A 26603-nucleotide genomic window follows, 5' to 3' on the forward strand; every position below is an offset into this window, starting at 1 on the left:
CAGCCCTTGTAAGAGTTTGCCTTCATTTGGGAAGTCAAATTATTTTTTTTTTTTAATCCTGACTTTGGGCAAAATGACAAAGAAATAAGGACTAAGTTTTTTTAATAGAAAATCTGCATATTTCTCTTCTGGATTTTCTCCTCTAGCTTGTTCATTCATGCTTTTGACTGGAATGTGTCAAACATTACACAAAATGACAGAGAGGTATAATTGTGACAATAATGATGAAAATCACATACTGATCACTGTTAATTTTCATAATTAGACTACCTGAAACACAGAGTGAAAATCCATGAATGCATGATTACTATCTCTGATCATTTACATGAAAAACTGGAAAAATAAAGGTAGATTTTAGCATGTTTGAGTTTCATAAAAATTGTTATAAGCAGACTAAGAATAACAATAATTACCCTTGAATGATCACTAGCTGTCCAGAAAATTAGTTTGTGTATGCAAGAGTAAGTGTACATCAGTTTCAATAAAAAACATGTGGTCAAAATGTACTCCACCCAATATCTTTAAATATGCAAAGGATAATCTTAGCAAAAGTTACATAGAAGCAGATTCCAGAAGACTAAGCAATGACAAGGAAACTGGGCATTTGGTTTCTAACCATATTTAATTTCTTTTTTTAAATAAAACAGGGTGAGGAAGAGAGGGAAAAAAAAAAAAAACAACGACAAAATCAAAGATAAACCAGAAAGTGTTACACCTGTAAAAGAAAACACACGTAGCCACTAAAGGAGGGAAAGTGAAGGCAAAATCAAAAAGCTGTTCATTTTTCACCCAGGTTATTAATTGTTCTGTCCAAAGTTTTAAGATGGAAGTAGCATCCTAGAGTGCTCCTCAAACCAAAACATTTCTGTTAGTTTTCCTTCAGAATTTGTATTTCAGAAGTTTTTTCACTGAAGTGACCTGGAATTCAGGATAAATAATACTCTTTGAATTCAATAGAAATGTTACATTTTGCATCACTGAGAATAGAGTCTTGGGCCATAGGTAAGGTAACTATTCTTATGAATCTCCTGTAAAAAATTATTGATCAATATAAATATTAATAAACTTGTTTGTAATATTACTAATCTTTTTCTTCTACTGATGAAGATATTTACCCTGAAACATTTTTTATAAACCTCTGGCCACCTTACTCAACATTAATTTTTTCCAGTATTATGATTTTTGACTGCACGTTTTCAGTTCTTTTTCAACTGTGAATGGCACATTGCAATAAATGTTGTTGCTTCAAGCAGCAGACATTAAAAACAGGACAATAAAACTGTGACTCAACATCTATCATTCCATTTATATTCATTGCAGTTTTTATGGCACTGTCTGTTGCATATCACTTTGCTTCTTTATAGATCATTAAGATATTTTAATTTTTTTTCTATTTTGTCATATATTCCACTATAGTCCAGGAAGGTCTAGATAGTCTTCAGGAAGCTTATCTTTCTGCTTCTGGAAATTATTAAATATTTAATGGAGGAAAAAGTTAAAATAAACATTAAAAAGCATTCAGGATAAAATTACGTAATTCCACATGTCATTCTAATCATACTCCTGTTATTAAGGGGAGGTACTCGTGCCAAAACCATTTCCTTTTGGCTGTAAAATTTAATATATGGGGGGAGAATCAAAGACAATTAGAAAAATTAAATATTAAAATGAGGAACGCAACAATGAGAGCTGCAAACAAAAGCATTGGGATATAAGAACATTCTCAAATAAGGAACATGGAAGAAAGGATTTTTCTTAGCTAAGAAATACAAAAAAAAGTGTATTATACACTTACATAAAATAATAAATGCTATAGAAAAAAGTAGCTGGGAATTTTAGTCTCTCTTTGAGAATCTCCTTTACTAATGACATATAAAGAAAGGGACAATTAATTAAATCAAATTGCTCCCAAACAGATTCAAGGAACTACTTTTACCCCATGAAGAAGAGTTTTAGTTCAGAACTTATTTTTTGCAGGATTTTTCTGAGGCTGCACATTCAATAAGTGTGAAAAAAGATATCACTTTATACATGGATGCCTGTGACAAATAGAATGACAACATTTAATGCTAAAATCAATTTTTGGAACACAGTTCAGACTTAATGCTTTCAGTCTTATACTAATCCCTAAATATAAAGTTCAAGAAGTGTCTACATGCTGAAACAGACCCCTGCATAACCACCTAGTGTTGGTTTTGCACCTTGACCTTAAAATGTGGATATGAGCGTTTGTCAGTCACCAGTCTAGATATTTCCCCTACTTAGGGGATTACTCTTAAGTGGTACCTGCTGTTTCATCCACAGATTTTCATGAACTATGTGTTCTGTTTTGTTGACAGGCCACAGGTGAGCATCAGGACTCAATGTGTGCTGTGCTGCTGCCCTGTCCCAGCGCCTGCACTCTGCACGGAGCAAAGGGAGGGGACAGTGCTCCTGACTTATAGGCGAGATCAATGTGTTCATCTAGTGAAAAAAAAAAATATCGTGAATTTTAGGTAGGAAAATGAAATCAGAAGATAATGACATACTAAAGATCTTACAAAACATCAAAGTCTGAGAAATCTTCAGAAATTATGGAACAATACTTTCTTAGGAGCTTGCAAAGGTCTGAAAAGAGTTTGTGGCCAACAAGCAACTCATTGGAAGTTGTTGAATTGACCAATCCTCGAGGAAAAGACCCACCCTATAAAAGTTTTGTGCTTGATGTGTCTATCCTGCTCGCTTTTACACAAAAAAATTATGTACAGAGCAAATTGAGTATCTGATGGACTTGGGATGTTATTGTAGCTTTGTTTGTGTTTTTGATGGTTATTTTGTTTTATTCTCCTAAGTTCTACACTTTCCATGCTAGTCATTAAAAAAAGAAGAATAAAGGAAAGGAAAATAAAATACTAAAATTGGGGCATCAGCTACCCTTCTATGGTTTTACTTTTAAAATACATTTTTTTATTCGTCTGAATAAGTGTCCTTGATCACAAGATGGTACCTTGCTTACAGCTGATTAACTTAATTATAATATGCTTTTCTCTCTATTCTTGCACTTACAACAGGTTCGGGGGTATTTTATGATTTAAAAAGTCATAATAATTGCAATTTTCCATCTTAGTCTCTGGCTTCTACCATCAACAAAAGGTTATATTTTTCATAGTCTGACTAGTGGGATAAGGCAAATAACTAGTCCTGAGGAAATGGAAATCAGCTAGATGAATTGCTGTGAAATAAATTCTATCACACTCTTTATATAATTAAGTTGGAAAGTTCAATCTTTTCCACACTTCTAGCTTCAGTGCTACCAAACTTCATTGGTTTCAGCTTCATCTCAGTCACGAGACCAACCCTTAAGCAGTATTTACTAATTCTCAAACACTCAGCATCAAAGAAAAGTTACAGATGTAATTCTAAATAGCCTTAACACCCTTGCTTGCTGTCTGAATAGCTGAAATAAACAGGCAGACTGCCAAATATTTCTCCAAAGTAGTTATTTCCCTTTCAGCTATATAATTTTAATTTACATGGAAATCATTGATACTTTAAAGTGGTGCTTGTCCATCAAGTTTGTTTATTTCCTAGCTCCCTAATGTGTTTTAATATAAATTCAAGTCATTGATTGGTTGACAAATGTAATTGACTCAAACAAATGTTTATCAGATTGAGTGTCTCAATTCCTTCTGAACGTCCATCCCATGAAGACAGACCCATGCCAGGCATAAATATGCTCCATTGAGCAGTACTCCACTGATTTCACATTATACTCTTATGAATAACTTAGAATGAGTTGTGTGCAATTATATTTCATGAATGGTTTTTCATTCATTTAGATATTCCTAGGATTTTAAGATACCGGTGTTTAAAAACAGACAGAACCTATTCAAATTGCATAAGTCAAATAGCTAACAGATTTAAAGTGCCAGAATCTTACTGTAGTTTATTGCCCTTGGCTTTTTTGCTTTTCTTGTTTTTCTATTCTTCTTTTAGATACTAGATACAGGATCAAGCTGATGAAATACCCCCAAATGAGTCATTCAACATTAATTTTGTTGTCAACAGGGAGAAATAGCACCTTGGGGCATAATTCATGTAACCCTAAAGTGGAGACCCATCCTATATCATATTAATTGCTCTTTTGAAGTCTTTGTCTTTCTCCATCTAGAGTAGGGAAGGAACTCGTGATGACAAGCACAGATGTCTGCATCATAGGTACCTAAAAGTAGCTTATTCACTTTCTGTCTCAAATGCTTTCAGAAAGATGATGGGTATTTTCAACTCCAGCTGAATATGTAGGAGCCAAGGAGATCAAAACTTTCTGATCAGCAGGATTAGATAACCATCTCAAAAACATATTCTGACAGAGTTTTAAATTTTCCCTTTACCTTTATCTCAATACAATGAAAACAAAAGAATCTGGATTCTGCAAAGGACAACAGTGATTCTGTAAAATTTTTTTTGGGACTGCTAGTGGTGCTGAAGAGTCAGCATGGTAGTAACTGGGGATAAAAAAAAGCAGAAAAAATGTACACAGTTGTCATGAAAAATGTCTTTACCTAAAGCCTTGGTGATTTTCTTTTTTTCTGCAAAGTTACAGACATGTTTATATATACAAATGTAAATTACATACTCTTGCAACTTATTAAAATGCATGGTGTAGTTCCAGATATGTAAAACTAGAAGTTCTCACATCTCAAACAACATATCTCTTTCTTTTTTTTTTTTATTTTGGGTTGCAGAAGGACAATATTTTTAAATTCCTAACTACTAGGGACAAGAATTTAATAGGCGAGACCATTTCTTGTCTTCTTACATCAATATTTCTTGAGTTTTTTACAATGTTCACAAAATCTAAAGTTATTTTATTATTTTTATTAATAAATGACAGTCAGTATGACATGTTATATCAGAATATAAAAAAAAACATATTTGAAAAGCTGCAATATTTTAACCATAGATCTTAGGGAATAAGATTAATATTTATTAACTCTGCCCTGTTTCTTTCAGATGTTGCTAGTCTGATTTCACTGGCAGTAATAAGGAGGATAAACATGGTGTGTTTCTACAAGGAGAAATAAAATCTCAACATATTTTTGCTATTTACTCTACATTTTTAAAGGCAAAATTATCTCATTTATGAAATCTTTTCTAGCACTGCACTGTGACATGAACTCTTAGTTTATCTCTACAATCCATAATTTTATTTAATACTTTCCTTGAAGCTGCAAAGACTACACAGCTCAGACTATTGTTGATGCATTATATTCAAATGCTGGAGAGGATGATAAACCATTCTAAGAAACCCACATCTAAAATTCCACAAGTGCCAAAGTCTATCTTCTTTAATATTTAAATGGAGATATAACATAAAATATTAATGACATTCACTGACAGGAACACCTGCTTGGATGTTTGTTTTCCCTCGGTTGCAATAACCTAATCTCATCCTGCTGTGCAGGCAGAGTTCATTTTACAGAAAGGCTTGCTTAGGTGTACAGAGGCTGCAAGTGGAGCTGTGAATGTTGGTTTATCAGATTTTATATTTCAGAACTTGGATGTCTGTAGTGGCACTTGTAAATTTGAAATGATTGATGTCAAAATATATGAAGTTTTCTAAGAATATACAATTTAACATTGCAGGACTTAATTCAGTCTAGCCTAAACCTGTATTACAGTAATCAGCCTCATTCAAAAACTTTCATAGCCGTTCTGATATGGCTATGCAGTGTTTTAGTACTCCCAGGAGTGGACTAATTATGCAGTAACCCATAATTAAAGACATTTACTTCCACTCCCTGATCATATAAATGTTTTTATATGAGTTTAGGAAGGCCATATTAAGGAACACAGACATAAACACCATGAATTAAAAGCTTAGCTGAGGATTTTTTCTCCTCTAACATCAGAAGTTAGTGTATAAATACATAAATGCAAAAGACTTTGAGGTTAGATATTGTAGCATAGACAGGTCCTCTGCAGTCAAAGTCTTAAGCTACCTTAAATAACGTACTTTCTTTTTTGTAGGGAATACAAGTATTTTTCAAATACTTGAAAAATATCTTAAAGGTACTATGCATTTGTTTCTATGGTATCCATAAGGTCAGATGGTAACAAAATGTTTTGCAATTAATTTATCCCAGTGACAACAGAAATCATAAGAATAAAAGCAAATTAATTTTATTCTTTAAGGAAAATAATATTAACTATAGAGTTAGTCAGAAAAGGAGAAAAAATTAATGTACATTTGATCCAGAAAAAAATGTTGTATTTTAGAGCCAAAACTTCTGTCTACAGAATTAAACCTTCAACTGTAGTATGTCTCCCCAGTTCTCAGCAGACCAATACCAAGACTTATTTGCTACAGATCAACTACACTGATTTTAAATACAAAGCTTCAAAGACACATTTCTAATTCCTCTTCCAATCACAACAGTATAAAAGCTTATTCCCACAGGTCTCTTGTTTTAAAATGCACCATTGTGATCAGTTCTGAGTGGGGTAGGTGAAGAAATTCTACATGCTCTTATAATTTGATGATATAACCAGATTTGAAAAATTAATGTTGTGGAAATGGAGCTCCATTATTATTTCTTTTAACAAAGCTAAAGTTTGTTAATAGTTTTCTGATAACCTAGAGAAACACGGAACTTATCTCATTTACTTCCAAGATTCAATTTGAAATTAATTCCACGGAACACCCCAAGGGTGTTTAGATTTTTTTTTTTTTTCAGAAAAGGAGTTCCATCCATTCTCACTGCATCAGTTCTTCAAACTGCATTGCATAATTAGCAATCTGTAAAACACATCTCCCCAAAAAGTTAGATATCTGACTCTGAAGTTAATAAAGAACACAAACAAATCTGAAAGAATGTCTCACTAAGAATGTTTCCCTGCCCTCAGTAATTCAAAGACATTTAGTCAATATTTTATACATGCCCTTTAATGATGGTATAGATGTCAATATACAGTAAGTTAGTGAGAGAAAATTCAAACAAATAAACAAAAATTTTTTAGAAAGTTGCTCCCCCCAACATTTCATTGGTTTTAGCTTTCATATCCCTGCTTATAAAACTGAAATATGCAGAAGTGTGGAACAAGCAGGAGGAAAGATCTAATGGTTCTTAGATATATAGCAATTCTGTCTCTTTGCCAAGTCTCTATTATTTTTTCTTTTAAAACTCAAAAAAATTAATGTTATCTTCTTCCAAAAGCCATACTGACATTTACAGAATTTTCCTTACATATCTCTGTAGATTACACTAAAAATGCCATAATTTTTTATTATAATAATGTTCATATAGATCTTAAGGAAAAAAATTGAAATAAATACATGCATGCAAAAATCTTGAAGGAATAAATTCTACATGTCTGAAAACATGTCTCTGTCTATATTCCTCAAGATTTAAATTTTTATTCTTGATTCCTTATTTTACTACAGAGATTCACTGATATGTCTCATAGTCACTGGAAAACATTTTCTTCCCTGTAAGTGAAACGTTCTCTTGTGCCATAGAGCAAAGTGGTAGACCCAGCTGAATAATGTTTTGATGAAAATGAAGATGTGCTGAGAATTTCAGCTCTTTTGTAGTGTCCCAGATATCTAGAACATAAAAATGTTCTGCACACTACTGGGAAGATTGAAAAAAATAAGACAATAATTATTTACATCTGTCCAGTTAAGTAAAGTGGAAAACTAACTGTTATTTCTGACATATAAATAAACATAAACATAAAATAAACATATATTTACAAAAAAAGAAAACCCTAAATTCCACTGAAAATACATCTGAAAGCTCATTTTCTCTTTTACAACTATCTGTTTCTTTTTCCAGAAGTAAGAAGTCAGCATTTAAAACTTTTTGGTGACCTTTTTTGACAGAATATGATGGTTATTATGAGCAAACCACACATTGTAAAATATCTGGACTGTCTGGAACACTCTATTCTTAAGTTCAAGATATTCATGTCATCTTCTTAATTTTCTGTATTAGAATAAAGGTTGTTTTCCTGCTGTGGATGGTACCATAGTTAGTTAGGAAGCATTTTCTGTGTTTATCTATCTAGTGAACGGATCTTTGTGGCAGAAAGTTGAAAAATTCTCCTTCCTCCCCTCTATCTGTTCCTGTAAGTAATGTCTTGAACTAGGCTTTGCATGCTATATAAATATTTTCCATTCACGTTTGCTTCAAACCTATGAAAAACCTAATTCACAGAACCACAGAAATGTTTGGGTTGGAAAAGATCTTATAGGTCATTTAATTCCAGTCTCACTGCCACTGGGTAGGTACATTTTCCACCAGACCAGATTGCTCAAAGACCCATCCAGCCTGGACACTTCCAGAAATGCACCACCCACAACCTCTGGGAAACCTGTTTAGTGCTTCACCAGCTGCACAGTAAAGAATTTATTTATTATATCAAATCCCAACCTACTGCCTTTCTGTTTGAAACCATTCCCCCTCCATCATGTCACCTGTGCCACATGGCTTGGGTGTTACCAGCTATTGTTTATATTGTAGCTTTTTATCTGTAATTCTTAATTGATTATATGTTATGATTAACTCTGTTTTGAAAGCTGGAGTTATTACACTTGGAGCAATAAGGGTTGACTATCTAGCCACAGCCTCCTCTTTTTGTATCAGAGCTGTGACCTTTTTAGAAGGAATATTAAGCCTAATTTTCATAGAAGGCACATTGCCTTGAAAGCCTCAGATTTACAAATATTCATTCAATGCAATAATAACCAAACTAACTAATAGTTACAAAATATTTTTCATGGATAATTAGGATTTTATTTAACTTGCAATTAAAAGCAGGTGGGACCACCCCTACATTTTCTACCATTCAGAATATTTCACCACAGATAGCTGATCATTTCAAATCAAAGTTTCAATATTTCAGTTATGTAGAAGTGTGAAATTGCTCAGAATTATTTCATTGAATAAGACACCACAGAATTCTGATGTCTGTAAAGTTGTCTGAATGCTAAAACAAATATAAATGGACAAACTTTGGTTTTGATATGAGTGGATCAGGACAGCGTAAAAAAAAATAATCTTTCCTCAGAGCAATCCCTACCACCAGAGCTAGCACTATTCCGTTAATCAACAGCATCGTAAAATCAATTTTTCAGTTACATAGTTTAATGTATCTGAAAGGAAATTCCTTCAAAGCCATCACTGTTTCTATTAGGCATCCATCCAAGAATTATTTTTGTCATTCAGCAATAACCCAGTAATGTATTCTAGAGTGTTTAGTCATGGATTTTACTCTGTATAACAAATCAGATTTCTTTTTCTGCCTAGTTCTGTAAGATGATACTTGGCATTAGAAAGTGATTGTCTTCTTTCTATTGATTTAGAGTGATAAATAAAAAAACACATGCACAATGTACTAACTTATCCTGCAAGCAGATACACATCTACATTGTTAACACAGAAATAATCGGGGAAGATCCTGAATTGGGCATGCATTTAAATAAAATTTCCCTGAGAAATAAAAGCCTTTGAAATAACATTCCTTGACATGTGACTGTACCTTATCAGTACAATTATTGTAGAAACGTGACCTTATAATCCACTGCTTTTTTACCAAAATCTATTCATAGATCTTTACTGAATAAGACCAAGTCGAAGTTAAGCAAGAAATTGCAGCTTTCACTTTGTTGGTCATTTTTAAAGAAGGTATTCTTAGACTATCTGAATGTAAGCTCTATGACCATGCGTTTTCTCACAGATAATTATAATTTACATTTATTAACCTAGAATATTAGGACAAATGCAGATATTTTTAAGGGAAAACAACGTTATGTGAGTTTCCACTGTCATGCACTAACTCCATTTTGTACCTGTTTGGATCAAATCAAAAGTCATTCAGATGACATTCTGAATAAGAAAACAGAAAATGTTTTATGTGATACTCATTTCACTTTCTATATAACCACCTATAGCCATTTCAGAATCCAAGCTTTTATTTGACAAATGCAGAGATGAACTCAAAAACAGAAAACTGCAAATATCTGTGGTCACAGCACATCAACTAATTAAACTATCCTGTATATTTTAGATCAGTAGTGCATTTTAAATTAGTAATTACATTTAAGATGTGTAGTTCTATGAGATTATTATGAGAAGCACTGCTGATTAAATGTCATTGCACAGCTGAAGAACCAAATTATGCCATTAGACACTCCATCCTGATTTAAAAAAAAATAAAAAAATGACACTGTCTGTATAGCATGACAACTACCTTCAATAAGATATCCAGAAAGGGGCTTCCTAAAACGCACAGCACATACAGGAGCTGTGTTACTTATTCTAGGCATTCCAAGTCTTTATTTCACCATCTGGTATACCATCCCTGAGTTTAATAAGAAATTTTGCAGCTTGTTAAGTCCTATAATCCTGAGAAGATGCTTATATAAAGATTAACCTTTAAAATAAGCAATATGGAAAGGAAAGTGGCAGAAATTTGATGAAGGAAGGGAGAAGAAAGTGACTACATTTTTTGCTTATCAATGTCTTAGTACAAAGTTTCCATGAACAGAAAGGAAGATCTTAACTGGAAAGAATTCAACAAAAATTAGGTGATTTTACTGTACATTGAGGTAACTGACAGATATTGTGCCTTATCCTATCTTTAGCCATCTGGGTAAGAGAACTCTAAGACAATGATTTTATGCATTACAATATAATTTCTTTTTTTTTTTTTTTTTAATGACGATTTCATTAGTATCCAAATCCTCAGCCCAGAAAATCTATGAACTGTAAAATACAGGAGGGTCAGCAAAAGCAGTGGACTGGCAGTCAATATCAATACTTACTTAATAGCTTACTCCATTTTTCTCTGGGATTTCTCTATTTAGTTCTCTTCCAAATCGATCTCTAGAGAGCTAGCTAGCTCTATAAGGACAGCTGTGACATAGTCAGGGCTATTTACCTCAGTAACAGAGAACAGTTTTCGGCCCCTTTATTTATATTTTTTAATTAATTGCATAAAACCACTCTAAAGATTAAGAGTCTATCTGACATAAGTAATATTGGTTCTCCCTGTTCTGAGAGAACTATGAAGCTACACTACTGAAGTGCCACTTGTGCTGGTTTAGGACTACTCAGGAGTCAGAGAAGGATTCTTCAAATAAGCAGACATGTATCCTGGTATATCAGGATTGTGGAGGGGAGTATCCCACAGCAGAAGTAAACCAGAATTTCCTGGCAATCTCTCTCAAATCTTTTCCCAAATCTCTCCCTCCAGGCAATTTAGATTTAATATATGTCTCCATGTAAAAATAACTGCAAATTTGTTCTGTTCAATTTATCAAACCAGTAAAAGCTACTTGATTTTCTCCTGTCCTTCCTCCCCCAGAAATTTGAATTTTTAATGGTGAACCTAATGGGCTGAAGATTTCTTTTTTATCATTATTTTCTTCTCTTGGTGGGTTCTGCTAGAATAAATTATATGATTAATTTTCTAGGAAATTCTCTTGTCAAACCAGAGTGAGACCCATATTTGAATATCATAATTCACTTGCATTAAGCTTTACACTAAGAGCAAGAAAGAAGGTAAAATCATTACTGCTGTGAATCTGTAGAAGGCATGTCTGTGGAGAGAGACAATACAAAGAACAGGATGTTGACCCCATGCTCACCAGGGAATCCACAGCTAAAAGTAAAATCAGCAGTGAGTCCAAACAGGAGAGTGCTTATTAAAAAGGGCAGGAGAAAATGTTGGCACCCATACATCATTACTGCAAAAATTCATTCAAGAGCTTAACTGTGTCCTGCAGTTTCCAAAGCTTTTCTGTGAGAAGTCACAGCAGCATGCCAGCACACTGTGCAGAAAGGAGTGAGTGCATTACATATGGTCAGAAACAAGACAAACTGAAAATTCAAGAGAGCACAGCAGGATGCACACACCAGATTGCTCAGGGACTAAACAGTTATTTTAAGCAATGCTGAATGGTTCCAGCATTTGGCAGGTGTATTTGCCCTGGCACATCTGCTTTTTGTTAACAAAACTGTGTGTGTAAAAAAATCCAGAGGAACTTCGTGTCCATATATCATAAAACCTTACAGTTTTATAGCCCCTGATATAGTCTCATGAGAGGATACTTTTAAAAGCAATAAACAGAATGGTCATTTTATATGGGAAATTCAAGTGAAGGCAAAACTTCAATGTAAGTTTTACCACTGACAAAACTTACGGCACACAAATCTCAAGGAATAAAGGTTTAAAAATGTAATATAATTTATGTATACTTTGGTTCTGTGCCCAGATAGATGGAATTTTCTGTGTCCTTTCACTAGAAAATCTTGGCTTATCTTCAATTAAAAAAAAAAAAAAAAATTAAAAATTACCAGTTAAGAGAATTTTAGTGTCTATACCCAGTCTTTTTCTGTGTCACAAAAATATTGAAAAAATTGCATCTATTTCAAGTCTCCCCCACCTCTTTTTCAATACTGTGACTGAGAGTGTAACCATAATGAATAAATTTTGAACTTCGTCATAAGAGCTAATAGTTTTTAGACTAATTCGTCCTTGAGAGAAAGACTGAAATGAAGGATATCTTTGCCCAAGTAAAAACTCTAACCACAGAATATGCCAGGCTGGAAGAGGCCCACAAGGATCATCAAGCTTATCTCCTGCTCCCACACAGGACCATCCCCAAGATTCACTTCCTGAATTCAGGCTGGTGCTGTGACCACTTCCCTGGGGAGCCTCTTCCAGCACCCAACCACCCTCTGGGGGAAGAACCTTTCTCTGATATCCAACCTAACCCTCCCCTGGCACAACTTCAGCCATTTCCAGGGGTCCTGCCACTGGTCACCAGAGAGAAGAGATCAGTGCCTGCCCCTCCTCTTCCTCTCACAAGGGAGTTGTAGACTGTGATGAGGCCACCCCTATGTTCTACAAAGTTCCACTTTCTTCCAAATGCAATATGGAAGAAATGCTATTAGAAAAAAATCCAAAATATTTCAGCAGGATTGATTTATTGTATTGCCTACACAATAACTGAGATCCCACTCAGGCTTTATATAAGGTGTAGAAGGAAGCTTGAGTACTCTCAGTAAATAAAAATAGATTTAGAGCATTATGTCATGGTAAACAATACAGACACATATTGACTATATCATATCTATTAGTTGAGCTTTGATTAAAAAATAAAAGCAATTGTATCTTCATGATTTTTTGAAAAAGAAGAAGGACTTGAGAAGCAAAATCAGGTAATGTATAGGCTCCAAGTTAATTCCTAATTAATGCTGCTTTGAAATTGAGATGTAACATTAACATCTCTCTTCAAAAACAATTATGGTCTCACAATTTTCTGTGTCTTTTCTGATCTCTGCTTGCAACACTTATTCTTCACAAATGGCAATAAAATTATATTGTTAGTCTAATTGGAACAAATTTACTTATACTATGTCAGATTGAATTTTATTATATCTGCTGTTTCTGAATGTTCACAATTGAGAAAGCAAGTAATGTCTGTAGTTCTTCAGGAAGTTCTAGTACACAGTTTAATAACTAACAATAATGGGCTAACTAGATATAAAAAGGGGGGAAATGCGCTTTTTGTGAAGAAAGAAACAGTGTGTGTGTTATTAACTGAGACAAAATTTGGCTTCTCTATTTGTAGCATCCTAATCATCCTTCAGAGTAACTTTTTACTTGTTGGCAAAGTACAAAGCATCTTGCCATTTAAGGGGTAGCAATCCAGAAAAACTGTTTTGAAAATAGATTCTATTCCAAATATCTCGTGATAGGAAGAAACAATATTTAAACTAGCTTCAAATTTTATTTTTAAAATAGCAAATTTTGAGAAGTGAGTTATTCAGTTTGAATGTTTATTTGTTAAATTAATACACAGCACTTTAACACTTAGAGGATTCATACCACAAGCAATATACAGCATGTGAAAATAGGTAGATATACGTAAAGTGTCAGAAGGAATAGATGATCAGTAATCTTATGGTATATTTTAATGAGTCATTTTCCTGAGTACAATGAAATTTTAAAATTAAATTAAAAAATTATTCATTCTCTAATTGTTGAATTAGGCTTAGGCTTAGACTTAGATGAAAGTACAGGACATTGAAGAAATTTAAAAGGAAGAAAAAAAAGGATTTGAGTTAAGCAACTAACTAGTCCCTTTCTTGAATCAACTCCTTCTATCGCTTGAAGGATTTTTATCCATAGAGATTTCCACAATTAAGGATGACATGAGAGACGTTTTCCTTATGTTTCAGGAATAACACAAAATTTCATCTTTTAGACAAATTGGAAAAAGGCAGTATCCTTCATAAGGAAAATCTTATAATAGTAAGTAAATTTTTAGTATTATGCGATATTTTGTCCTCAAGTTTCTATTAAAATCTTATGCTGAAATCTGATTTGTAGTACCACTGCTTTATCAAATCTTTTATGTCTGAACTGTGAATCTCTTAAAAAAATGATCCATCATGGAAGTGTGCAATAGCTGTCCACAAGCTATATCAGTAGAGCAATAATGTAACAGTACTATTACTATCATTATGTGTCACAGAACATTCTCTGGCAAATACATAAACGATGACTATATAGGACTAAAGGATACTATGATAAATGAAAGTCACTTTGGAAAATATATAGTGAGAGCAGTAGTAGAATAGTTTAAGAATATCCATCAAAAGTTGTTTCCATTTAGAAATACCTATTTGAGAAAAAACCTACATGACAATTTAAACAATTACACTTTCCCTTTACTTTGGCCTGTACTCTTCTCGTATAGCACCTATGGAGATTTTCTTTCCAACAGAAAGAGGTTGTTTTTTTCCCCAACAGAAAGAGTCTAAAATTAGGCAGCAAACATAACCATTTGTCAATTAATTTAGAATTTATCAAAAGGGATATTTTCATTGAATTTGACATTGCCAAGGTCCAATCAGACTAAAAGCTAATACCATTACATATATCTATCTTTAAAATATCGAAGCTGCAAAAATGTTGACTTAAACATTCTTAAAGCGAAAATGTCAAGTTATTAGTTTCTAGATAGAACATCATCTTTTGTGTAAAAAGCCTCTGAACTCCTACAAATGTGGAGCTATACTGAATGAACCATATGCTTATCTTATATAATCACAGTAACATTCAAATGCTATTCTTGTGAAAGGAGTTGGTTCTCACAAGGACACATATATAAGTAATACCAGCAGGGAGGCATGCCTCTCCCCAACCAGAACTCCTTATTATGAAAACACATGAGAGTTTTTGTGCAGTTTTGAGCATGAGGCCATCAGACCAAAGTGGTGCCATCTGCATCTCACTTTTCTTATTTTAATTTTTGCAATGACTGAAATTTAAAAATTAACATTTCCAACTCTTACATGTAAAATTTATGGCATTTTAAATAATGGAACTACTTGTCATTTTTTGAGGGTTTTTTTCTGTACCTGTGATTCAATATGCAGGAGTGACTGTATAGGAATGTACATTATGCATGGATACATGGAGCTAAAATGTTTATTCACAGTGGTTTTCACAGTAATTACATTTCATTGAGTTTTGAAAGGTATTGAAAACAGAATAAACTTTGTTGATAAATGACTTGACATCTGGAAGTTTTATTCACTTAGGTGTGAAAGGTATAGTGTTATACCTTGCTGAATGGTTAGTCTTCATTGTCCATCCTGAAGCATGTAGGAAGCAGAGAGTTTTTATCTCTGTTCCACGGCCATAAATATAGTTATCTTCCTTTTAATATTTATAGAAGTTGAGTGATTCTAGCATCTGTTTTGACAATCTCAGTAAATTTTTCTTGTGATGTCACTTGATTTTGCATACATCATAAGACTCAGAAGCTATGATTATTGCTCCTAGGAGAAGTTTGATGTGTGACTGTGGATAGAAATTGCTCATATTTATATCTCCATTTTTAATTCTGCCCTCATAGACAGGTATGTAAAATTTGAGGGAGGATTCCTAGGGTTGTTTTCACATTGAACTAGAATCTTAAGTATGCTTTCCTCATATATATATAATGTTAATATTAATAATATTATATAATGTTAATATAAATAGTAAATGTCTGTGAAGTAATTAGAATTTTTTCTATATTTACATTTGCATCAAACCCAAGCAACTTTTCTTCTCTTTGTTTATAAAAATTGACTAATGATGTTTCAAAAGTCTATTCTTTACCTGTGGTAAAGACAGACAGTTCTTAACCGTTGCTTTGTTCTCTTTGTTTTGTTCTATTTGTTTTGTTCTATTTGTTTTGTTCTATTTGTTTTTTTTCCTCCTCCCCCACGCCAGGAATGAGTATATTTTTTAAATTATATCATTTTAGAGTTTGACTTCACTATTCTAGTGAGCAAGCTGTGAATTCCAAAAATATAGTCTGCTTTGTTGAACACACAGCTAGTTTTCGTAGAGATTTCTGATTAGAGGTGACTTTGGATTTGAAGACTGCAAAGAGGCAAGAACTTGAGGTGATGATCAAGCAAATGGGGGCAAATGTGAGTATAAAACATTTAGCCTTAGAATTAATGTAAAGGAGATTCAAATTTCTCCTGAATATGACTGAGAAACCATGAAGATATAATTCCAGGAGAGTCAGAAAATCTTGCTGAGAAAAGACGAGAGAGCAGAATGAAAAAAAGATATAGGTAATAAAAGCTCAGAAAGTAACGGTAGGAAATGTTTACACATTTTCTTAAAAGCTTAAGCAATAGGAACAAGAATGTATTTAGGATCCAGAGTCAAGTAGATAGAAAGAAGTAGACAAAACCCCATAGGCATTTATGAGAGCATTTATAACCTTCAGATATTTCCATTACACCAAAGAGAACCAAAAATCCTGATTCTTCAAGACTTCATAACACCTTGTATCAGAACTGGGCAGATTCCCACTGGCATTTTGAAACTACAGCAGCAAGTGTTATGAGCAGGAAAATTTTTGTACTCTTGAGACTGGGTTACATATACCTCATCTACATATATCACAGAGTAAAAGCCAGCTGTTCAAGAAGTCCTCTCACAAGGTGATAAGGGAAAATTGAGAAATATTGTGGAGAAAAACCTGAAAAAAATTACACCTGAGGAACATTTAGCTTTATTAATATATTCAGCTTTACTTTTTTGATATATGAGGTAAGAGTTGAGGTTCTACATTCCTCTTAAACTCTTCTTAACTGCTATTCTGTTTCTAGAAGAGATTTTAACTTTTTGTTCGTTTGAGGTTTTTTTAAAACTTTTCCATTAAGCTGACTAAATAAATGACCAAGTTGTGTTTTAGAAAAGCTGTTTTTCAAGCTGTTGTCTAAAAACTGATTCCTTCTACGTCTGAGAACTGGGAATCATTTTTGTTTTCCTCTATTTTTCTTTACAATTTTTTTTTCCTTTGTGAATATGGAAAAACAAATTTCAAATACTTACTGAGAAAAACAAAGGTTCAGCAAGATTCAATGGTTCAACACCACCACTTGTATCATGTTTAAACTTTACAGTAATAGAGGATCATAGGAATGTGTGTTTACACAATTCCTAATGAGGCTTATCTGTAGACATGTAAGCATGCGGATGTGGGTGAATGTGTGTATTGAGTTTACCTATTTATGTACTGATATATATTAAGGTACTTTTACTTCTTCACAGGCTTTAAGTTCCTAAACAGCTGAACTTAGATGTGATTGCAAACAACATATCAATATTTCTATATGTAAATCATAATCTATATGTGTGCGTGTGTGTGTGTGTTTCTAAGTATAAAATTACCAAACAAGGCATGGAAAATGAAAAACATTTTTCTTGTTCCCTTGTTATAATACTTTCATTTAACATCCTCAGAGCTATCAATCTGTTGTTTTGGTCTTTGTTTGGGTTCTTGCACAACAACTTGGTTAATATTTAACATATTGATCCTCACAAACATCAATGTGCTCTGCAAGTGACTCTCACTGAATTCAGTTATTCAACGCAGTTTCTATTTAAATGATACTGGCTTATTTTGCACAAGATTATGCTCACAAAACTTTTCTAAAAAAGACACAGCTGTGATATGATCTTCCTTAAAAATTAGTAACCTTTCACAGATTTTCTGAAGAAGTTACTCTCTGACTATGTGTATTTCACATATAATTTATTTATTTAAAAAAAAAAAAATAGTAGTTCTAATAATAAGTCACATTTTTTAACAAGTATTCTAGTAATTACAGGACAAACAAAACTGGCAAAACTGGCAAGAGATTAAATCTTCTGCACAAGCGGAGCTCTGGCTCAGCATAAATAATAATAAAGGTTTTATCCTTCATATTGTTCTTATCTGCACATAGACTGTGCAGGCAGAGTTATTTTGCTGCATCTTTATGCAGGCCAATTTAGTAGTGAAATTCCATTTTTTTGTAAATTATTGAAACACCTAGGACTATATTGGTCATTTGAGATGCATACATATGACTCTTAGCAGCTGCTGTTACTTTGATTTGTGTCCTTTCCACATTTATAATTTCTTAGTATAAATTCATCCTGCTTGAGTACACTTCGCAGGACAAGAGTTAAAAATGAGGATAAGCATGATGGAGGACAACCGATTTTTTCTGTAACTGACAGGTTTTCACTGCACTCAGTTATAACATCTGTCTGTTACTCTACATGTGTACTCTTACATATTTCCTTGGTTCCTTTCCTATTACTTATGACACTATATTCTTATTACAATATAAATCAGCACCTGCCTTCTTCTAAAAGGTCTGGGAGGAAAAAAAAAATACCTCAGATCGTTTCTCACAAGGTAACTCCATTGAATATAGCAATATTTAGTATGGCCCATATAACTTGGTCAAAAAATTTTTACTTATGGGTAAGATGAGGAACACTATAATCTACTGACCATTATTAGCATTCCAAGGTTTTTGTAGTTAAGACACACCATTCAATAAATCACCTGGGGCTTAAATGAGAGGTTTATTTTTTCATTAGCAAATCAAAACTCGTGTCTAATTCCATAGGAAGATATAAGAATTAATATTTGCAGAGAGATTCTTGTATATCAGATTTTATTTTGATAAGAAATCGCAACCATAAAATTCAATTTTTTTAAAGTGTTTTGTATTTCACTTTTCTCTTCACAATTTAAAAATCAATACTTTTTTTTCTTTCATTATTATTACAGCTTGAAAACAAATTAAAGTCTCTGGTGTACCGTAGATGTAAGAGGTACAGAATTAAAACGTGCAGAGAAGCCATCAGGAAATAGAATTTTCCCTCCCAATACCTCTCTCTTATTCTTATACATATTTCAGGTCATAACAGGTTGAGGCTCTGGAAATATTTTCAGGTTGCAAGTAATATAGGGCTGATAATATCAGATTCTAATATAAAAACCATTGACACTTTGAGTGCAAGTTCTAGTGATACAAAGAGCTACCATGACATAATAAGCACCTCTGGTTTTATTGTAAAGCTGGGATCTATTTCTTCATTGTAACATATATTAAATATAAATTTTATTTCTTTTATGCCAAACAAATAAAGTGAAATAACAAGAAAATGCTTTAAATTAAGTGTATTATAGGGATAAAAAATACAGGAGATTAACTAAGAAGAAAAATCACTATAATATTTTCCATGTAAAGCTGATTCATTCAGAAGCAGAGTATAAACTTGAGAGGAACTGACTGTAGAAAACTCAAAGGTATTTTCTGCTCCCGAGGACATAATCTCTCTCCTTCCTTCACAAAGAAAACAAACAAAACCCTCTGTTATGACACTGTGCTAAAACAACATTTGAATTCTCTAGCGTACCATAAATAATCTAATATCACTTGCAACAAAGGAGTTGATGCAGCTGTGTCTGTCACGAGTGCCATTAATTTTGACAGGATTTCTACACACAGATTGCTCACTGTGTTGAGGGTCTAATGTTGGTAAACTGCAACTTGCTCATTTTAATTATATTTTTTCTAATTATATTTTTCCATGTTTCTCAATCCTATTTCTCCATTTTCTTTTGCAATACCAGTTTCTATGGAAACTGCAATGACAAGTACATGAATGGAGTTTAATGATGTCAACTAGCGCTGCCTGAAATCATTGTATGTAAGAGATCAAAATGTATGTTATGATATGTGCAATATTTTCCTTTGTTAAATAATATCAGTGTCTGCATCTTCGATTTAACTTAAATGATGCTCTGTATATACAGCCGACAACATTCCATACATCACATGCTGTAAACTGCAGATATCTGTTTCTGGACAATCAAAGCCCACGTGCTGGGAAATGCTTTTAATACCACATTATGCTGCAGCTGCTGCAGAAACAACTTTGCAACACTCAGTCACTTCTCAAAGAGCTGCCTGCACAGCAACACTTTTCCTTCTCAAATCTGATGTTACAGAGGGGTCACTCCCATCACTGATGGGCTCAGCCTTGACCCGTGTGGGTCCATGTAGGAGCCAGCTGGCATTGGCTCTGCTGGACCTGGGGGAAGCTTCTGGCAGCTCCTCACAGAATCCACCCCTCTAGGCTCCTCCTGCAACAGAACCCAGCCACACCACCCCAGCACACTGAGGGGAATGAAAATCACAGCTTATTCCAGAAAGTGGCTTTTTCATCTACATACACGTGAAGCATTGTACAAAGTACGTTCAAAAGTGTTAAAGCCTATAAAATGATAAATAAAATTAAAAGGTTAATAAGGGCATTGATGAATAGGAAGAAACTTTGTAGCTTCATTTTTTCATCACATGCATAACAAAGAAAAAGTTAAAATACTATTTGGAATTTTGTATTATTGAGATATTTGCGGGTTCGCTTTTTCAGAATTTCTAGCCTCCTGGGTATATTTAGAAATGTTTTCCATCTGTTTTTAAATGGCAATAATCCAGTTTCACATTTGTTATCAAAAAACTTTTCTCATAATTCCCCAAATCCTTAGTTATTTTTTATCTTTGGAAAGAAGCAGAGAGGGAAAAAAAAGAAAGCAAGAAAAAAACAGGAGTGAGCTGAAAACTCATGAAAAATAAAAGATCTCATGGGCTGCTATGTTTAGCTAACTCATGTTAGAAGATTTCACTCAATTAATAGCAGAAATTTTGTCTTATTTCAGGCAAAAAAGTCTACCAAATTTGTATGAATATTTTTCCTGTCCCAACTTTAGTCCGTCAGTTTAAATATTTGCTTACTTTGCTACATATATTAAAAGGGAATAAACCATATTAATTTCAACTTTTTATTTTGTGAAATTAACTGTCAGCAGCTTTTATGATATTTATTTTAATGAATTGAAATATGTTGTCTAATAATCTTAAAAGACTGATTTTGCACTTGCTTAATTAGGATTCTCCTTGAGAACTGTACAGAGTATTCTGCAAAGGCTTTACCAATATTTTGTAAAATGATACTGATACTTTCCTGTATCTTGGCCATGAATATGAGCTCTTTCCATATTTTTCACTATTTTTCTTTCCTTTACAATGCTTAATAACTTCCACAGATTTCTTCCACACTTTTTCCTTACTATCCTTTTCAGTTAGGAAAGGATAATTGAATGCTTTGATATTTCCATGTAGTGTTAGGTCATCCTACGTGCCATTGATACCTCCCGACATTAAAAAGGGTTATTTTCTACGAGGTCGATATTGATGGTGAGATTTCACCCTCTTTAGCTTTGGGATAAGGATTTTAATACATGTACACTGTTATAAAGAAAACTAAATAAATATGCATGTATAACTAATGTATTTCATACTTCAGCTTTCACAAAGTGATGTAACTGAGCATAAGACTCATCCTAAGGCTGTCTTTTAAACTGTCTTTATCTTGTTTGTTTACATAATTCTGCATGCTAAGATATATGGTGGAAGAGAAACAATTCTGAGAGGTAAAAAAAAATATTTATGTTTACTTTTCAAAACTCTATTTGCTTTTATAGTAAAAGCTTTTAATCAGCATACTTTATGGCAGAAGTTCACCTCCTTTTCTCCTTAAAATTTCTTTAAGTCCTTTTTATTTGGGAAACTATCCCAGTAGGTTACTCAATCACTGAAAATGACAGCTTTATCAAGACAAATGTTTTACAGAAAGAATATGAAATAAAATATCCTTTGCATAAATTTTATAGATATAAGAGCATAATTATAATATTGATTTTTATTTATTAATTAGCTACGAAATAATTTCAAAAATAAAAGCAAAAACTTATGCTTGTGTGTATATTTATCTTCATTATATCTAGTTTCAGAATAATGTATGAAGAATTAGACAAACACATCCAATAAGATTTGAACTGAACGATTGCACAAGATTAGAACACGTTAAAGTCAAATTTGTCTAATACTTGCTGTCTATCTAGCAAAGAAAGCTCCTCTTGAGACTGCAGTTTGAGATCAAGTATGACACAAAGTGCAGCAAAAAATAGCATTACATTATGTTGAAAGTGGCCACTGTTTCTTAGGGAGCAAATGTTCCATTAGAAGCACGGTAAATAGAAGCACAGTAAATCAGTACATAGAGGATTATGAGAGTCCTTTTTTTTTTTTCAGAATCAATTTGTAAAGGGGTCATCAGACAATAATTATCTGTCCTCATCTTGTGGACAAGTGTAATAACTCTTAAATCTACAAAAGGCTCTTAACAGATGCTGACTGAACACAGTCCTCCCTGCTAAAAATAGCTTAAGAAACTTCAAATGTTGAAGCAACTGTTGTTGATAGGGGAGTTAACACAACTTGCTTTCCAGTTTGGATGATTTTTTAGGCAAGCTTTCAAAATATACTTGCAAGAGACTTTTGTTCATTAATTACTGTTCTAGTCTTCTCACTAGGTGAAAAAGCAGATCAAAAAGTATTTAACAGCAACAGAGCAAAATTATACAAAGTTTAACTGAAAAAACTTTTGAGATGCTGAAATTGTCTTGCTCAAACTTAGTTTGATATTCAGAGAAAGAATTGAGAATTGCCATTGAGAAAGAACTACCTGCTTTGTGAGGCAGGAGCATGTGGTGGTTCTGGCATCTAAACCTAACTCAGTAAATGGAACAGACATATTGCACATGGAGACTTCCCAAATCACTTCACTCTGCAATGACGTAGTGAGGAGGATAAAAGAGTTCCAGGGGAAATATTCCCTATTGCTATCAATACATCAGCTACATGACCATATCTCTCATATATACCTCTAATGTCTTTTTACAGTGGTAGATGAATTCAGGTGTGAATTTCTATAGATAGGAAAGAAAGTGGGTTTCTGTGGGTTTGTAGGCCTGCAGATGAACAGAGGGATGGTGGGGATTGAGATTTAACTGGAAGCCACAGATTTTAACAAGATTATATTAAGACAGGACTGGCAAACTTGAAAACCTCTCTTACTGTTCTAAATTTGAAAAACAAGTTTTGGCAAGTCAGACTAGATGAGGAATCATCCAAAGTGTACATTTTAATACACCCTGGGGCAGATATATATTTTCCCATTTTCCCATCTGCTATTTGAAATAAATGAAGAACTGAAACTCATAATGCACTAAAAAAAAATAAAAATAAAACATTCAAAAAATTTAAAAATCAATGAAGCATTTAGAGATATTGAGATTTTCCACCTAATTGCCAATGACATGCTTATACCAAAGGCAATCTGGGCAGATTACCATGAGATGGTAAAAAAGCTTAAGTCAACACACTAAGGATAAAATAACACTTTCAATTCTATTGATCCAATTTTCACTAAAAAATTTCACTAAAAAAGAAAAGGCGCCTACATGAAAGAAACAAAATCTGCTTGCAGAAATGTTTGAATCACAAACTAATGGGTATTACTATAAGCATCACATATAAACATTGGAATCACAGAACAATTATGAAGTATGTCAGGTATATGAAAATTTTCACAAGAATGTAACTGCACAAACTACATTAGATGAACATGACAAGGTCCTAAATCAGAGATTGCATTGGCATTCTCCTTTACTCTGTTCTATGATTCCAACATAGGAAATTCGAGCAGATGTGCTGTCTTTTCAAACGTTTACCAATATAACAGACACAAATATTACCTTTGTTTCATTAACAGAGAAGTTTGTAAGTTCTGGTGTCAAAAAGAAGATTATGGGGAAACTAGTGATCACTGGTCTCATTGTAGGAAATGTTGCTACTAACTGATTCTAAGCAGATCTGAAACACAAGTAACTCAAAGACATTTTAGTTGAATCTCTCAAAATTTGATTCCAAATTCAGATGTCAATCTGGTGTATTCATTGTGGACAAATAAAAAAATGCACTACAAGGAACTACTGAATAAAACTGTGAAAATATGGCACAGGTGCATTCACTACAAACTTAGTAAATTTTTTAAAACAAACTGAAATACACATGGAAGCATTCTGTGATGTAAAACTATCAGTGATCTCATTGCAGTGAAGAAAATACAGTTGTCTATGCAAACTATAAAAACAACTTGAATTTTAAAAGATATGATTTCTAACTGAAATTGATGCAAAATGTTATATGGTTTTTATGAGACACATCAGAATGAAAGCTCAAGCCAGGAAAATAATGGCTAGGTATGATTTACATTCAGCTGAGCTTAGATTTTCACATTCTATGTCAGGAACAGGGGCTAAAGTTGAATGTGTGTTTCAAATATGCATGAGGATTCATTTCCGTGCCATAAGGTTATTTCAGGGTGTGTCAAAGGACACTATGCCACCCTAAAGCAGCATGATAAAGTTAGGATCAAACACAGGTTAGTGATTTTTGTTGGCTTGGGGAGATTTAAAAGGAAAGGACAGAACAGAAATTTGGATATATAAACCAAATAATTGTAGGAAGTTATGATGAATTCTAAAGGATAGATACCTCTAAGAATGCAGAAGCTCTTCTCATTTTTATGTCACCATGATACCTGTATGCCTTTCATGTTTTAGTTAGCAGTCTGAGCAGTAGATGCTTCCTCCACTGCAAAACAGTCCTTACAAGGTCTGTTGCATAAACAGCTGATACAAGACAACAGCTTATGGTATATAGAAAGTCAGGAGATAAACACATTAAAACTATGAATAATTATACACATGTATAATTTGTAATGTAATGTAACTTGTTCAAGATCAGGAATATTAAAACGTTATTTTCTGAATTCAGCCTTTTAAATTCAACCTAAATTGAGACCATTTGTCAAAACAACAGACTTCACAAGCTAAAGGCTGATACACTTTCCCACCTCATTCGACTGTTTCTTTCCTAAGAGGTTTCTTGGTATGCACGGTGTTTATTCTTGTTATTGTTTTCTCTGTAAATACCGCAAGAGAGATGTAGTAGTTCCTCCAAATATTAGAATTTCTGATTAGTGATGATATTTTTATTCCTGTTCATCTCCAGTTTTCAATTAACATTGTACCACAGAATTAGGTTGCATTTTAACATGATGCTATTGGAAATACCTAATGCTGTTCATTATTTGAAATTGTTTTATCAAATTTCAGCTCCATAGAGGATAGATTATTGATTAAACAAGATTTAAAAAATATTTTTAATATTGATTGATTAAAAAGGATTACTTATTTAAAAGGCACATATATTTAATTAACTTATTTTAACAAGCTAATATCAAATATCTAGATTAATTCTGATATCTTAAGTCAGAGACAAAATTGCTACAAAGCACTAGCTTGCAATAAAGCAATAACTAGGTGGATTTGATGGTGTTTAAATTTATCACAATCAAATCTGAGTTCAAGAGTTACAATTTCTTTTTTCATACTAATATATTAACAGATTAAATAACATTATACTTTAGTATTGACATAAATGCAAAACAAAGAAAAAGGCAGTACTTTGAGTTATCAGTAAGAGTTAGAATGAAAAAAAGAAAAAAACCTTTACATTTCATATTTATTTATCCTAAGAAATTCATTAGCTTGAAAATTACATGATGTTTCGAAAACTAGTTAATCTTAAAAAAAAATAAGTCTACATATCCTTGTAACACACTGAAAGGAATTAAATGACTCTGTGGTAAATGTAGTACTTAGGAAAATAAACATATACAGATGAAACTTTAATTAAACGCACAGTATCTACTTTCAGAGTTATTAACTAAACTTGTTCTCAATTAATTTTAAATATATCAAACTTTTTCCTTTTCTAATTTTCACACCCTATTATGGCAGTGAAATTGATGTCAAAGTTATGCCACAGGAATAATTTTGAGCAATGATACAGACATAGAGTATTGTGGTGGGTTACTCTTGGCCGCCTGTCAGATGACCCCCCTAAGCAGCTTTCTCACTCCCTCTTCTCTTCAGAAAAAAGAGGTGAAAATAGGTGAAAAGTCTCAGAAAGAAAGCAATAAAAGTACTCATTAATTGCTATCACAGGCAAAAGATGCTTGAGCAATGAAAAATTAATTTGATGCCAAGTAGAAGAGGTGTAGGATGGTGAGAAACAAAGACAGAAATAAAAACATCTTTTCCCTACCCTCCCCTTCTTCCCAGGGTCAATGTCACTTCTTTCTTCCTATCACTTCTATCCCCTCCCTGCCTGAAGAAGTGGAGGGGAATTAGGAATGGAAGTTACAGTTAGTTCATAACATTTTGTCTCTGCTGCTCCTTCCGCCTTCTCACTTTTCCCCTTGCTTCAGTGTCAAGT

The sequence above is a fragment of the Sturnus vulgaris genome, chromosome 3, assembly GCF_052056855.1.
Source record: "Sturnus vulgaris isolate bStuVul1 chromosome 3, bStuVul1.hap1, whole genome shotgun sequence".
Taxonomy (NCBI): domain Eukaryota; kingdom Metazoa; phylum Chordata; class Aves; order Passeriformes; family Sturnidae; genus Sturnus; species Sturnus vulgaris.